The following is an 11628-nucleotide window of genomic DNA, read 5'->3' as shown; positions in this document are numbered from 1 at the left end:
TAGTTTCCGAGACCATGTATGGCTCCTCACGATGCAACCCCCTCAGTGCCCGGGACCTTGTATGGCCCCTCACGATGCAACCCCCTCAGTGCCTGGGACCATGTATGGCCCCTCACGATGCAACCCCTCAGTGCACGGGACCATGTATGGCCCCTCAAGATGCAACCCCTCAGTGCCCGGGACCTTGTATGGCCCCTCACGATGCAACCCCTCAGTGCCCGGGACTATGAATGATCCCAACAACAATAATGACAACTGTTTCTGTGTGCATTTGCATTTGAGTTAAGCGTTTATGCATACCATGTGCTGTGAAGTTGTTGTTTATTCCTTGCTGCGATAACGACGATGTGATTGGTTTGCAGAAATAGTAATTTCCGTACATGTATTTCGATGCTCCTGGTGTCAATCACTGGTTGGCTGGTCCAGACTCGATTATTTACAAACCGCCGTCATATAGCTGCATTGTTGAGGCCTTGTTAAACATACATGTATTAAGAAAGAGAATGTCAACGTCTTTTTTATGAGAAAATGCCTTTCAAAGACTTATAAATGTATTATGTCGTACAAATTATATATTTCTTCAGAAAATAGAATGTCATACTAAGATAGGTAATTTTATTTTCAACATTCGTCAATTGACTAATATAGATTTACAACTTGTTGATGTGTTGAGTGTACTATTAATAATGATCGTGTTATCTTTGCTTTGTGATATGTTGTTTGTAGTGTCAGCAATGAATAAACGCTTTTTTTTTCGTTCAATTACGTTACCCTTTTTTTGTGTAGGCTCATAGACTGTCGGTGATTTCGCGCCACTGTGAACCTATCGTCTGGACAGGGGGTCGTGGTTTTAACTCGCGTCTTGTGAGGTGGATGAATTCTATTTTACAGTGAGAAATTGAGCTGTCAAACTGGATCCAAGATTAAGCAGCCTTTTTAATATTGTAGCCACACATATTAAAATGGTTTACTGAAGGTGTAAAGTACACAGACTAATAGCTGGTAGCTACGTTGTACACATACAAAACAAGGTCACATTTATTCCCATTGCGTGTCATAGTGTACAACTAACCTACATAAATAATATTATGTTGAAATGCACCGAAGTGTTCTCACTTCGTTTGAAGTCCTTGCATCAGGACAGGTGTACTATCGGTCACCATCAAGGACACTCAAACTGTCTCATTATCAGGTGGTTTTCACTTATGTTCAATTTGAGGATTGTCATCAGAGGAATTTATAAATGTCAGTGCCATCAATCACATCAGTTCCACGTGCTTACGTCTCAGATTGACATTATCAGGCTATGGTGTGCTGTCAACACTGTGGTCAGCCTGAGTAATGGGGACTGGACTAGTCAAAATAGTGGTTGGTAATAGGAGCAAGTCCCACATTGAAGGGACAATCTGCCAATTGCAACATTGTGACCACAACCGTCATTATACTCGGCTCTCGGGACAAGGATGTGATAACAGGTAATTGGTTGTCCCAATAGGTCAAGAACAGAACATGGATATGATAACGGGCAATGGGTTGTCCCAATAGGTCAAGAACAGAACACAGATATGATAACGGGCAATGGGTTGTCCCAATAGGTCAAGAACAGAACACGGATATGATAATGGGTAATTGGTTGTCCCAATAGGTCAAGAACAGAACACGGATATGATAATGGGTAATTGGTTGTCCCAATAGGTCAAGAACAGAACACGGATATGATAACGGGCAATTGGTTGTCCCAATAGGTCAAGAACAGAACACGGATATGATAATGGGTAATTGGTTGTCCCAATAGGTCAAGAACAGAACACGGATATGATAATGGGTAATTGGTTGTCCCAATAGGTCAAGAACAGAACACGGATATGATAATGGGTAATTGGTTGTCCCAATAGGTCAAGAACAGAACACGGATATGATAACGGGCAATTGGTTGTCCCAATAGGTCAAGAACAGAACACGGATATGATAATGGGTAATTGGTTGTCCCAATAGGTCAAGAACAGAACACGGATATGATAATGGGTAATTGGTTGTCCCAATAGGTCAAGAACAGAACACGGATATGATAATGGGTAATTGGTTGTCCCAATAGGTCAAGAACAGAACACGGATATGATAACGGGCAATTGGTTGTCCCAATAGGTCAAGAACAGAACACGGATATGATAATGGGTAATTGGTTGTCCCAATAGGTCAAGAACAGAACACGGATATGATTATGGGCAATGGGTTGTCCCAATAGGTCAAGAACAGAACACGGATATGATAATGGGCAATGGGTTGTCCCAATAGGTCAAGAACAGAACACGGATATGATAATGGGCAATGGGTTGTCCCAATAGGTCAAGAACAGAACACGGATATGATAATGGGTAATTGGTTGTCCCAATAGGTCAAGAACAGAACACGGATATGATAATGGGCAATGGGTTGTCCCAATAGGTCAAGAACAGAACACGGATATGATAATGGGCAATGGGTTGTCCCAATAGGTCAAGAACAGAACACGGATATGATAATGGGCAATGGTTTGCCCCATCCGGTAATGAACAGAACACGGATATGATAATGGGCAATGGGTTGTCCCAATAGGTCAAGAACAGAACACGGATATGATAATGGACAATGGGTTGTCCCAATAGGTCAAGAACAGAACACGGATATGATAATGGGTAATTGGTTGTCCCAATAGGTCAAGAACAGAACACGGATATGATAATGGGCAATGGGTTGTCCCAATAGGTCAAGAACAGAACACGGATATGATAACGGGCAATGGGTTGTCCCAATAGGTCAAGAACAGAACACGGATATGATATGGTAATTGGTTGTCCCAATAGGTCAAGAACGGAACACGGATATGATAATGGGCAATGGGTTGTCCCAATAGGTCAAGAACAGAACACGAATATGATAATGGGCAATGGGTTGTCCCAATAGGTCAAGAACAGAACACGGATATGATAATGGGCAATGGGTTGTCCCAATAGGTCAAGAACAGAACACGGATATGATAATGGGTAATTGGTTGTCCCAATAGGTCAAGAACAGAACACGGATATGATAATGGGTAATTGGTTGTCCCAATAGGTCAAGAACAGAACACGGATATGATAACGGGTAATTGGTTGTCCCAATAGGTCAAGAACAGAACACGGATATGAGAATGGGCAATGGGTTGCCCCATCCGGTAATGAACAGAAACTATATGAAGATAACCAAACTGTTTCTTAAAACAGTTAACTTGTTTTGACCAGTACATTTAAGACGCCTTGTTGCAAATAACCTGAGAAATGATTTATCACACATCCTTAATGTTGACCTTGTTAATATCGGTTCAGGCACGTGTTCCGGGATTCTAACACATTTTACCTTCAGCAAAGTTCAAAGGGAAACAATAATTCTTTCGTGGAATAGTCTCAATGATGATATTCAAAACTTGAATTATGTAATAGATTCTGAAGCAAGATGAAAACATCAACATTGTCTTCATTATGATACCAATCACTGGATTGTCTGGTCCAGATTCGATTATTTACAGAGCGCCGTCATATAGCTGGAATATTGCTGAGTGCGGCGTTAAACAACCAACCAACGAAACAACCATCATAATGCTGCATACCAGGAACATGGCTTTCTAATAGTTCGTTTTATGAACAATGTCGCACGCGGTCTGTGTATGCAATTAACCAAGTCAAGACCACCTAGTCCAGTTAATAATGAAGGATGATTCTTCACAATGAACAATTCTACATGTAATATTGGTGAGAAAAGGTTAGGTGAAACGTCATGCACATAAGCCGTCATATTGCTGGAATATTGCTGAGTGCGGCGTTAAACAACAAACGAAACCTCCACATAATGCAGGCAATACGGTGATTAATTGTATCAATTTAGAAAAAAAAGTTACATTTTAAGTGATATCGTTCAGTGAAGTTGAATGTTTTGCACTACAAAGTTTCAACATTCTTTAGACTTGATGTTTGTGAACAGAAGATTTATATTCGTGTTCTCACTTTGTCAGTTGGTCTGACAGCTGTTGACGAGTTGGCAAGGTTGTAGATCGCTATCACCACACGTCTCTTGCCTCAACGTGGCTGTATTTCATATGCTTTAGATTTAACATCGTTCTTGGTGACATCGCATATCTATTTTACCCTTGTAGTCTTCCAAAGATGAAGTTTAATGGTTTTGAACCACTGTCTTGCTGTTGCAAGAGACAGAGGTTGATTGTCACAAGCAGATTGCTTTGTGATATATTCGACATGGCTGTTATCAATTTTGAAAACTTCATCGAAAACCGATACGTTGGTCAAAGTCAACTCGAATTCGTTTTTTTCTTTTGTCCGACATTTAGCGATGTCAACTTGAATTTGTTTTTCTTTTCTCCGATATTCAGCGATGTCAATTTGAGCATTTGACTATTTAACCACCCTTCGTTTTTTGTCCTTTGAAAAATGTCCCCATTTACCCCGAAGTTGTTTTTATCACTAATGAAAGAGTAATGACACTGAGACCTTTATCCGGGATTTCATCAGGATATAAAATCAAAACTATCATTCGTCTTGTAATACAATCTTTGAAACAGTCTGCGCATGAACTAATCACGACCACTAATGTCAATTTTGTTTGGGCGTCAAACACACTCTGGTCTGACAATTTCATCCGGATTTTTTATCGGTATATTAAACTGACAGAGAAATGTCATTGAATGTATACATTGATATGAATGTCACATGTCTAACACCGTAAAGGATATGTAGTTTTCAAAGATAATGTGAAATGACTTATTGGACATCCAGATTTCAAACAAGGGCGCTTACTTGACAGATGCATATGACTTGTCACAGTGACAAAATTTGCTCAATTAACTCAATTTTGTGTGGATATACCTCTATACTATCACGTCATGTCCACAACAAATGATTTTCACTTTTACGCCGTTCCTTCTATGTGAGGCTATAGAGGTTATCACGCGAGTGTGTTTGGGGATTGTAAATATCCTGCATAAGGAATAAACATTGTTCGCCCTTGGCGAGCTAAATACATAGTGTTTATTCCTAATTCCTAATACAGGATATTTACCATCCCCGAACACACAAGCGTGATAACCTCTTTATCATATAATGTCATTCTTTAATTCTGTGCTTGAAAATAGCTCTCCCTCTCTCACAAACATTACCGAAACATTGCGATTTTTTCTGGAATGCGCGCATTAATATTTATTACGTCACAGGGTAAGTGATGTGTCAGTCGGACTGTGACAGTAGCCAATATAGCTCCAACTAAAATATGTTTCTTATACAGTGGCGAAGCAACATATACGCAAAACAACAATTGTTTTTACTTGCATTTCGCGGCAATCCATCGGTCTGTCCGCTAGAGTAACTGCCCTTTGTCAAAGGGAAGCTACTCAAACCCTAGTCTTTGAGACGTCACGGCCACGCTCAGACTTTGTTGACAGTCGGTCTGTCCTATCATTACGTCAAGTACAGTCAGATGTACACAGAGCGACAAAACGAAACAAGGTAACAATTCAAACATATTTCGGCCTAATCCAACTATTTCAATTTGTGGAAAAGGTTTCAAGCCGCAGAGGTCAACAAGCACAGATATGGCTACTGATCCCGCTTGGCTGGGCCTAGTGCCCTCGCAAAATTTGTTTCGAAATTTATATCTCCAAAGTTGCCAAAAGTTATAAAATGCCTTAGCTACATCACAGTTAGACACTGATTTTCAGTATATTAGACTGTTCTTTTAATAAAGATAGCAATTATCCCTTTAGTTTATCCAGATTCCCGATGGTTAATTCTGACTCGATCGCCGAATGATAAGGGCGACGCCATGTTGTTTGTAAACAGTGAAAGTAGTCCCTACTTGACCTTTGATATTTGCATCTCTATCCGCATATGACCCCAACGGATATCGTTTTTATCCGTTGGCTTTATCCTGCCGAGAAACCTACCCATTATATGATAAAAGAACTTATCAGTCAACCCTTGTATGATATTTGTCTCTCAAATTTTAGGTACTTTTTTCCATACGCGCCGTGCGGTTTAACACAAAACGACAGATGTCACTGGTATTGCCCCTATCACACATTCACGCAATCACATATTACACATTACACATAAACACCATAAACTCTTGTACCACTGACGATGCTTTTAGCAGCGATTTCTCATCAATATAGAAATGGTTTATTCCCTTTCATTTCCAAATAAGTCGTACTTTGAATTATCAAATCAAAACTACTGAGATATATGCAACAATAAGCAAGAATAACATATTAAGTAAACGTTATTTATTGCAGTATACTCATCAACAACAGGTACTTCAAAAACGGAAAGTCAGAGTTTGGATTTTGATAGTGAATAGAGGCAGTTGACCCACGTTCTTTTTTTGTTGTGTTGATGAATAATACCCTTGTTTATTTATTTGTACTCTGATGTGTGTTTGACAATTTCCGTATTATTGTGTATTATACGTGACCGTGGGGACACGGGTGGCCTAGTCGTATCAGGCGCCGCGATTCGCTGTGCAGAGTTGCGTCCCTTGGGCACGCCAGAAACCTATGATTGTAGGTTCGAATCCCGGTTCGCCCCGATTGTGTTTCTAGGTTTGTAAGCACCATACCCGTGCTCGTGGGTTTCACCGAAGTGGTAAACGGCTGAGACCTGCTTTACTTCGGGCTTTCCTCCCACATTAAGCTGACACGACGCGATATAACTGCAATACTGTTAAAAGCGGTGTTAAACTCAGTATGGTATATTTGTGGTATACGGGTTCATTCCACGGTCAAGTACAGAGCCAACAATAGTTCAGGAAAAGTTCAGACAGATTGGCACAATGATACACTGGATAGACATCGAAAGATAACTGTATACTTACTTATCTGTAAAGTATTTGGATGTCCATGTTCATAAAAGTTTATTTATCTGTATGACACTTATTTGAATACCACTTCTATTTTGCTAAGCAATGTTTATTAAACTATTCTGTACAATGTATGTTGTTATTTATATAGGGGAGAAATATTTGAATGGAGGACACATTGTTTATAAATCCCCATGCACTATACATACGATTGTAGAAATCTATACTGTTTAAATCATATATACCTAACAACTGTGTGCGTCTGAGTGAGTAGGAGACACAGACACAGACAGACGGACAGACAGACAGACAGACAGACAGACAGACAGACGGACATTCTGACGACTCTGTATCCCGCCAGTGGTTATATATGTCCGGGGAGATAAAAATTAAGTCATATGTTTTCTATACATGTTAAGATGATCATCATGATCAACATGACCATCATCATCAACAACGTCGTCATCTCCAAGTTTATTTTTTTGGCGCTGAAGAACAGCGCCGACGAGATGTGCACTGGACCGCGGCAATGCATGCCCGGCGACAATATGTGCTGCACTCAATCCTGACGTAATGGAAATCAAGAGAATGTGTAATGTATTCCGCCTCTGGTACGAAACCACGTCTTTCACGCTTACAAGACAATAACATTACCGTTTTCCAATTGGTAATGAGAAAAGACATCAGTTGTAGGAAGCTATTAATAACTATGATTATGTGTTAATGACGTATCCTTTGGACATTTTATGGTCGTGTCAGTTACTTTTGACAGCAGGGGTGTGGTAATCGAAAAAAGGAAATATTCGCCCTGGATAAGATAGTCAGTTTATACCCATATTGCCCTCGGTATATCGACCAGTACACAAACACATTGTTGAGCCGAAGATGAAGGTGTATTTCCCTGGACTAGTATTGATATACTTATCACTTATACGAAGCAGAACAAGCGGGGACTGTGTGGCACCTGAAGCAACCTTATAATGACTATGTCTTGCCATGCCAAGCGACATTCATGACGAGACATTTCTTCTTTTGAGTTGCCAGCTGGTCTGAGGAGCTTGCAACTAACACAGTAGCCAGATTACTCTGATTGTGGAGTCGAATCCCAACTTCGCAACGATCGGGATCCTAAGCCAACACTCAATTCGTGCATGTGGGCTTTCGACGACCTGCATACCGTTTGATGTTCCTGCAACTGTGAGCAACTATTCTAACAGCGAAAGTCATTGTAAACCAAGTGCATTGTCACTAACAAGTTGGCTGACTGTTTTTACTGGCTTTCGATGTTACTGAACAAAAAGTACTTTTATTCTTCCATGGCGTTTTTCGTGACTTGCATATGAAATACCGAGGTTTCTAAGTGAATTTACAATGCTGTTCTTGAATAATGAAGAAATAATTTACAACTTTTCAGTTGTGCGTCATCGTCGGCATAAATTCACAGAACAACAGAAACAGTCGCCATTTAACAAACTCGTGTTGACGCATTTTACCAGTTTTTTCAGGTTTGGGAAACGTTCAAAGGTTAGGACTTAATTAGATTTCAGATGAAGGCATAGCGTTCACATTTTCTCTCGTGGCCTTACAAAGTTCATACAGTACTGCTCTATGTGGCACCCCGAAACAAACAAGAAACGGTTACTCGAAGGTCAGTTGATCTATCTGATGTATTTGATACAGATACCAGAGTTGTTTAGTTTTGTACCTTAAGTTTGGAGTAAAGGACTGGTTATTTATTACAGGGTGAGGGTCATTATTCCAAGCAGACCCTCCACCATATATGGTCTGCACACAAAATGTTATCGTAGATCTCCAATGTTCCTTACGCCATTAATTAGTTGGGACCGACCATTTGATAATCTGGGAGCAGGGACGGGATGTGTGCTGTGATTTCCTCGAAAAGAAAAAAATATTTTAATCTCCGTACAAAAAAACACCAACCCACCCACGCCAAATATTGAAGAAAAGGTCGGTCCGATCCGTTATGGATTCCGTATTTTATTCTTTATTGTCAGTCGAATTGAAACGCCTTGTCGATGTGAGATCAACCTTGTCACAACGATGTAGGAACGCCATATCAATGTGAGATCGACCTAGGCACAACGATGTAGGAACGTCATATCAATGTGAGATCGCCCTAGTCACAATAATGTAGGAACGTCATATCAATGTGAGATCGACCTAGTCACAACGATGTAGGAACGTCATATCAATGTCAGATCGCCCTAGTCACAACGATGTAGGAACGTCATATCGATGTGATATCGCCCGTGTCACAATGATGTAGGAACGCCATATCAATGTGAGATCGCCCGTGTCACAACGTATAGGAACGTCATATCAATGTGAGATCGCCCGTGTCACAACGTTGTAGGTTGTCGTATCGTCGTGGAAACGTCCATGTCACAACGTTTGTGTTTACAGAGGAGTAGATGTGTGTGGGTGTGTATTTGTATACTAGAATATATATCTAAACATGAAAATACCTTCGTGTAACATATGTTCAAACACATTTATGTACAAGTTCGCCGTCTAGACTCAACACGTGGATCAGGTAAATGAAAAAATGTTTTTGCAGCTTACAAACGGAATTTATATTTCTTTCTATTTCACCTGGTTAATAGCAATTATCCAGCTTGTCTGTAAAATCACCATTAGTGTTGCTTGATACGTTGACAATAAGACCGAGAGATTCTGTCGCTTTGAAAAAGTTACACAAGTGTTTGTCTAACAATTTATAATAAAATATGATATTTAATTTTCTTTTTTGCGGGTCATTTGAGATTTATGCTGTGTACAGGTTCGCGGCAAAACCAGATCTAGACGACATGTGATATATGTGTGTCATGAATATTTTCAGTTTGAATCCTAAGCCTTATTGTCATATTGACTCTGAACTAAGGGTAGGTAACTCATTTCCTTAAGAAATTGCACAGCCTGTGTCAACGTCATGTCCAGTGGACCCCCCTCTCCCTATGGATGCGACACATTTCAGACACACAGACCTTTGAGACTCATAATACTAGATCTTGGGTTTTCACCGCACGGAATTGCATCATCCTGATACCCACTCAAACTCCGAGCCGAATAGTCCTTGTCTTAGACCCTTAAATGCCGAGCTCCATACGGGGTTAAAACAGCATATTTCAACGACTTTTGTCACGGCTCGGCCGGGCATCGAACCCCTGACCTTGTGCTCTCCGGGCGGACGGTCTACCACTAGACCACGGAGGCGGTCTGATTCTGACCTTTTCTGTATCAGCATCATAATTGTGCTCATGGTGTCGGCATCACGTGTTACTCCTACAACAAACTGCCTGGAAGTACGCATTAAAGAGGTCTTTAACCGACTCACTAACTCACACAATTCTATAACTACGTAAACCTCTACCATACGTCAAGGAACACACATACAGATCCGATAGAATGTCCTCACTATACTAGTGTTGCTTAAGCGGGGATTCTCTATACTCCATTCTTTATGTATCTTGAGTCGGTATGGTGTCCTGAGCATGGCGCATGGATCACATTTCAAGTGAATTCAAGCAGCGCTTTCGGCAAGCTTGAGTCCAAATCATTTCTTGGGCTTCAGCATTGCCCTGCACTGAAACACAGATTACGTGGTGTTACTGTAGGCAAGCGACTTGACCTCTATCCTTTGGCAATCGGGTAGATCAGATGGTTGATTACATGAATGCAAAACCTTTTTCTGCTTGGGTTGTCTACTCCCCAGGGAGATGAGAATGTAAAATGATTGGATAAATTGTGTAGCTTCATGTCTTTGCTCTAGGCCACGATTATGGAGCAATATTAGTATGCACACATTATCTTTCACATCTCAGATGGTTATCTGCTTCTGTTTGTCTGTATTAACGGTAAGTAGACTATTGTTTTTTGTTTAATGTCCACGCAGAGCTATTCCTCCTTTATGACGTCGGTCTGTAAATAATCAATTTTGACCAGACAGAACAGTGACGTTTAGGCATATCGGATACGATGACATGCACCAACCATGTCAATGTGCATGATTCCAACGGGGGGCCTCTAACGACAAGCATCGGCTGCTGAAGACCAATTCTAACGGTGATCTTCACGCGAACGTGGGGGCGGGGGTGAAGCAGGCTAAAGTGAAATCTTAATATCTACACAACATGTATACGTTTCTTTTACAGCGTACATCTATTGTCCATGGGCATCTGAATATATTGTATGGAACTCATGAGTAAGTGAGAAGGGTTGTAAAATAAGCTTTAAAAATCTTAACCCTGTTCATTGTGTTGTAATGCCAGTATGTTAGAACACAAAACATTAAAAAATAGTAACACAAATCTGAATTTAAGTCAGGGGAGGCGTAATGTTTCCCACATCTTATCTAAAAATATGCCTTGAAAATAACGTCTCTTGGGCACAAAGTTTAAATAACCGCATGTCGTTGTGCAGAGTTGCATCCCTTATCCGTTCCGGGATATTGTGATCGTTGGTGGTAGTTCCGCATTCGTCCAGGTTAATAATCTTGGTATGTCGGTACTTTGCTTTTGGTCTCTCAGCATCTTGCCCGTGCTAGCAGCCACTGATTTTATACAGCTTTCGTTAATCGAAAATCCTGCTTGTTTTGTTACTTCTTACATTAATGCGTAAAAGACATATCGAAACTAACGTTTGATTTATGCAGAAGCTGTGTCGTTGTTTAATGATTTTTTTTCTATTTCATCTTAGGTTAGGTTCAAACAGCAAACTGTTTTCAACCGT

This window comes from Haliotis cracherodii, unplaced genomic scaffold, assembly GCF_022045235.1.
Source record: "Haliotis cracherodii isolate W230 unplaced genomic scaffold, xgHalCrac1.p SCAF_15, whole genome shotgun sequence".
In the NCBI taxonomy this organism is placed as follows: domain Eukaryota; kingdom Metazoa; phylum Mollusca; class Gastropoda; order Lepetellida; family Haliotidae; genus Haliotis; species Haliotis cracherodii.
This window is presented reverse-complemented; position numbering follows the sequence as displayed.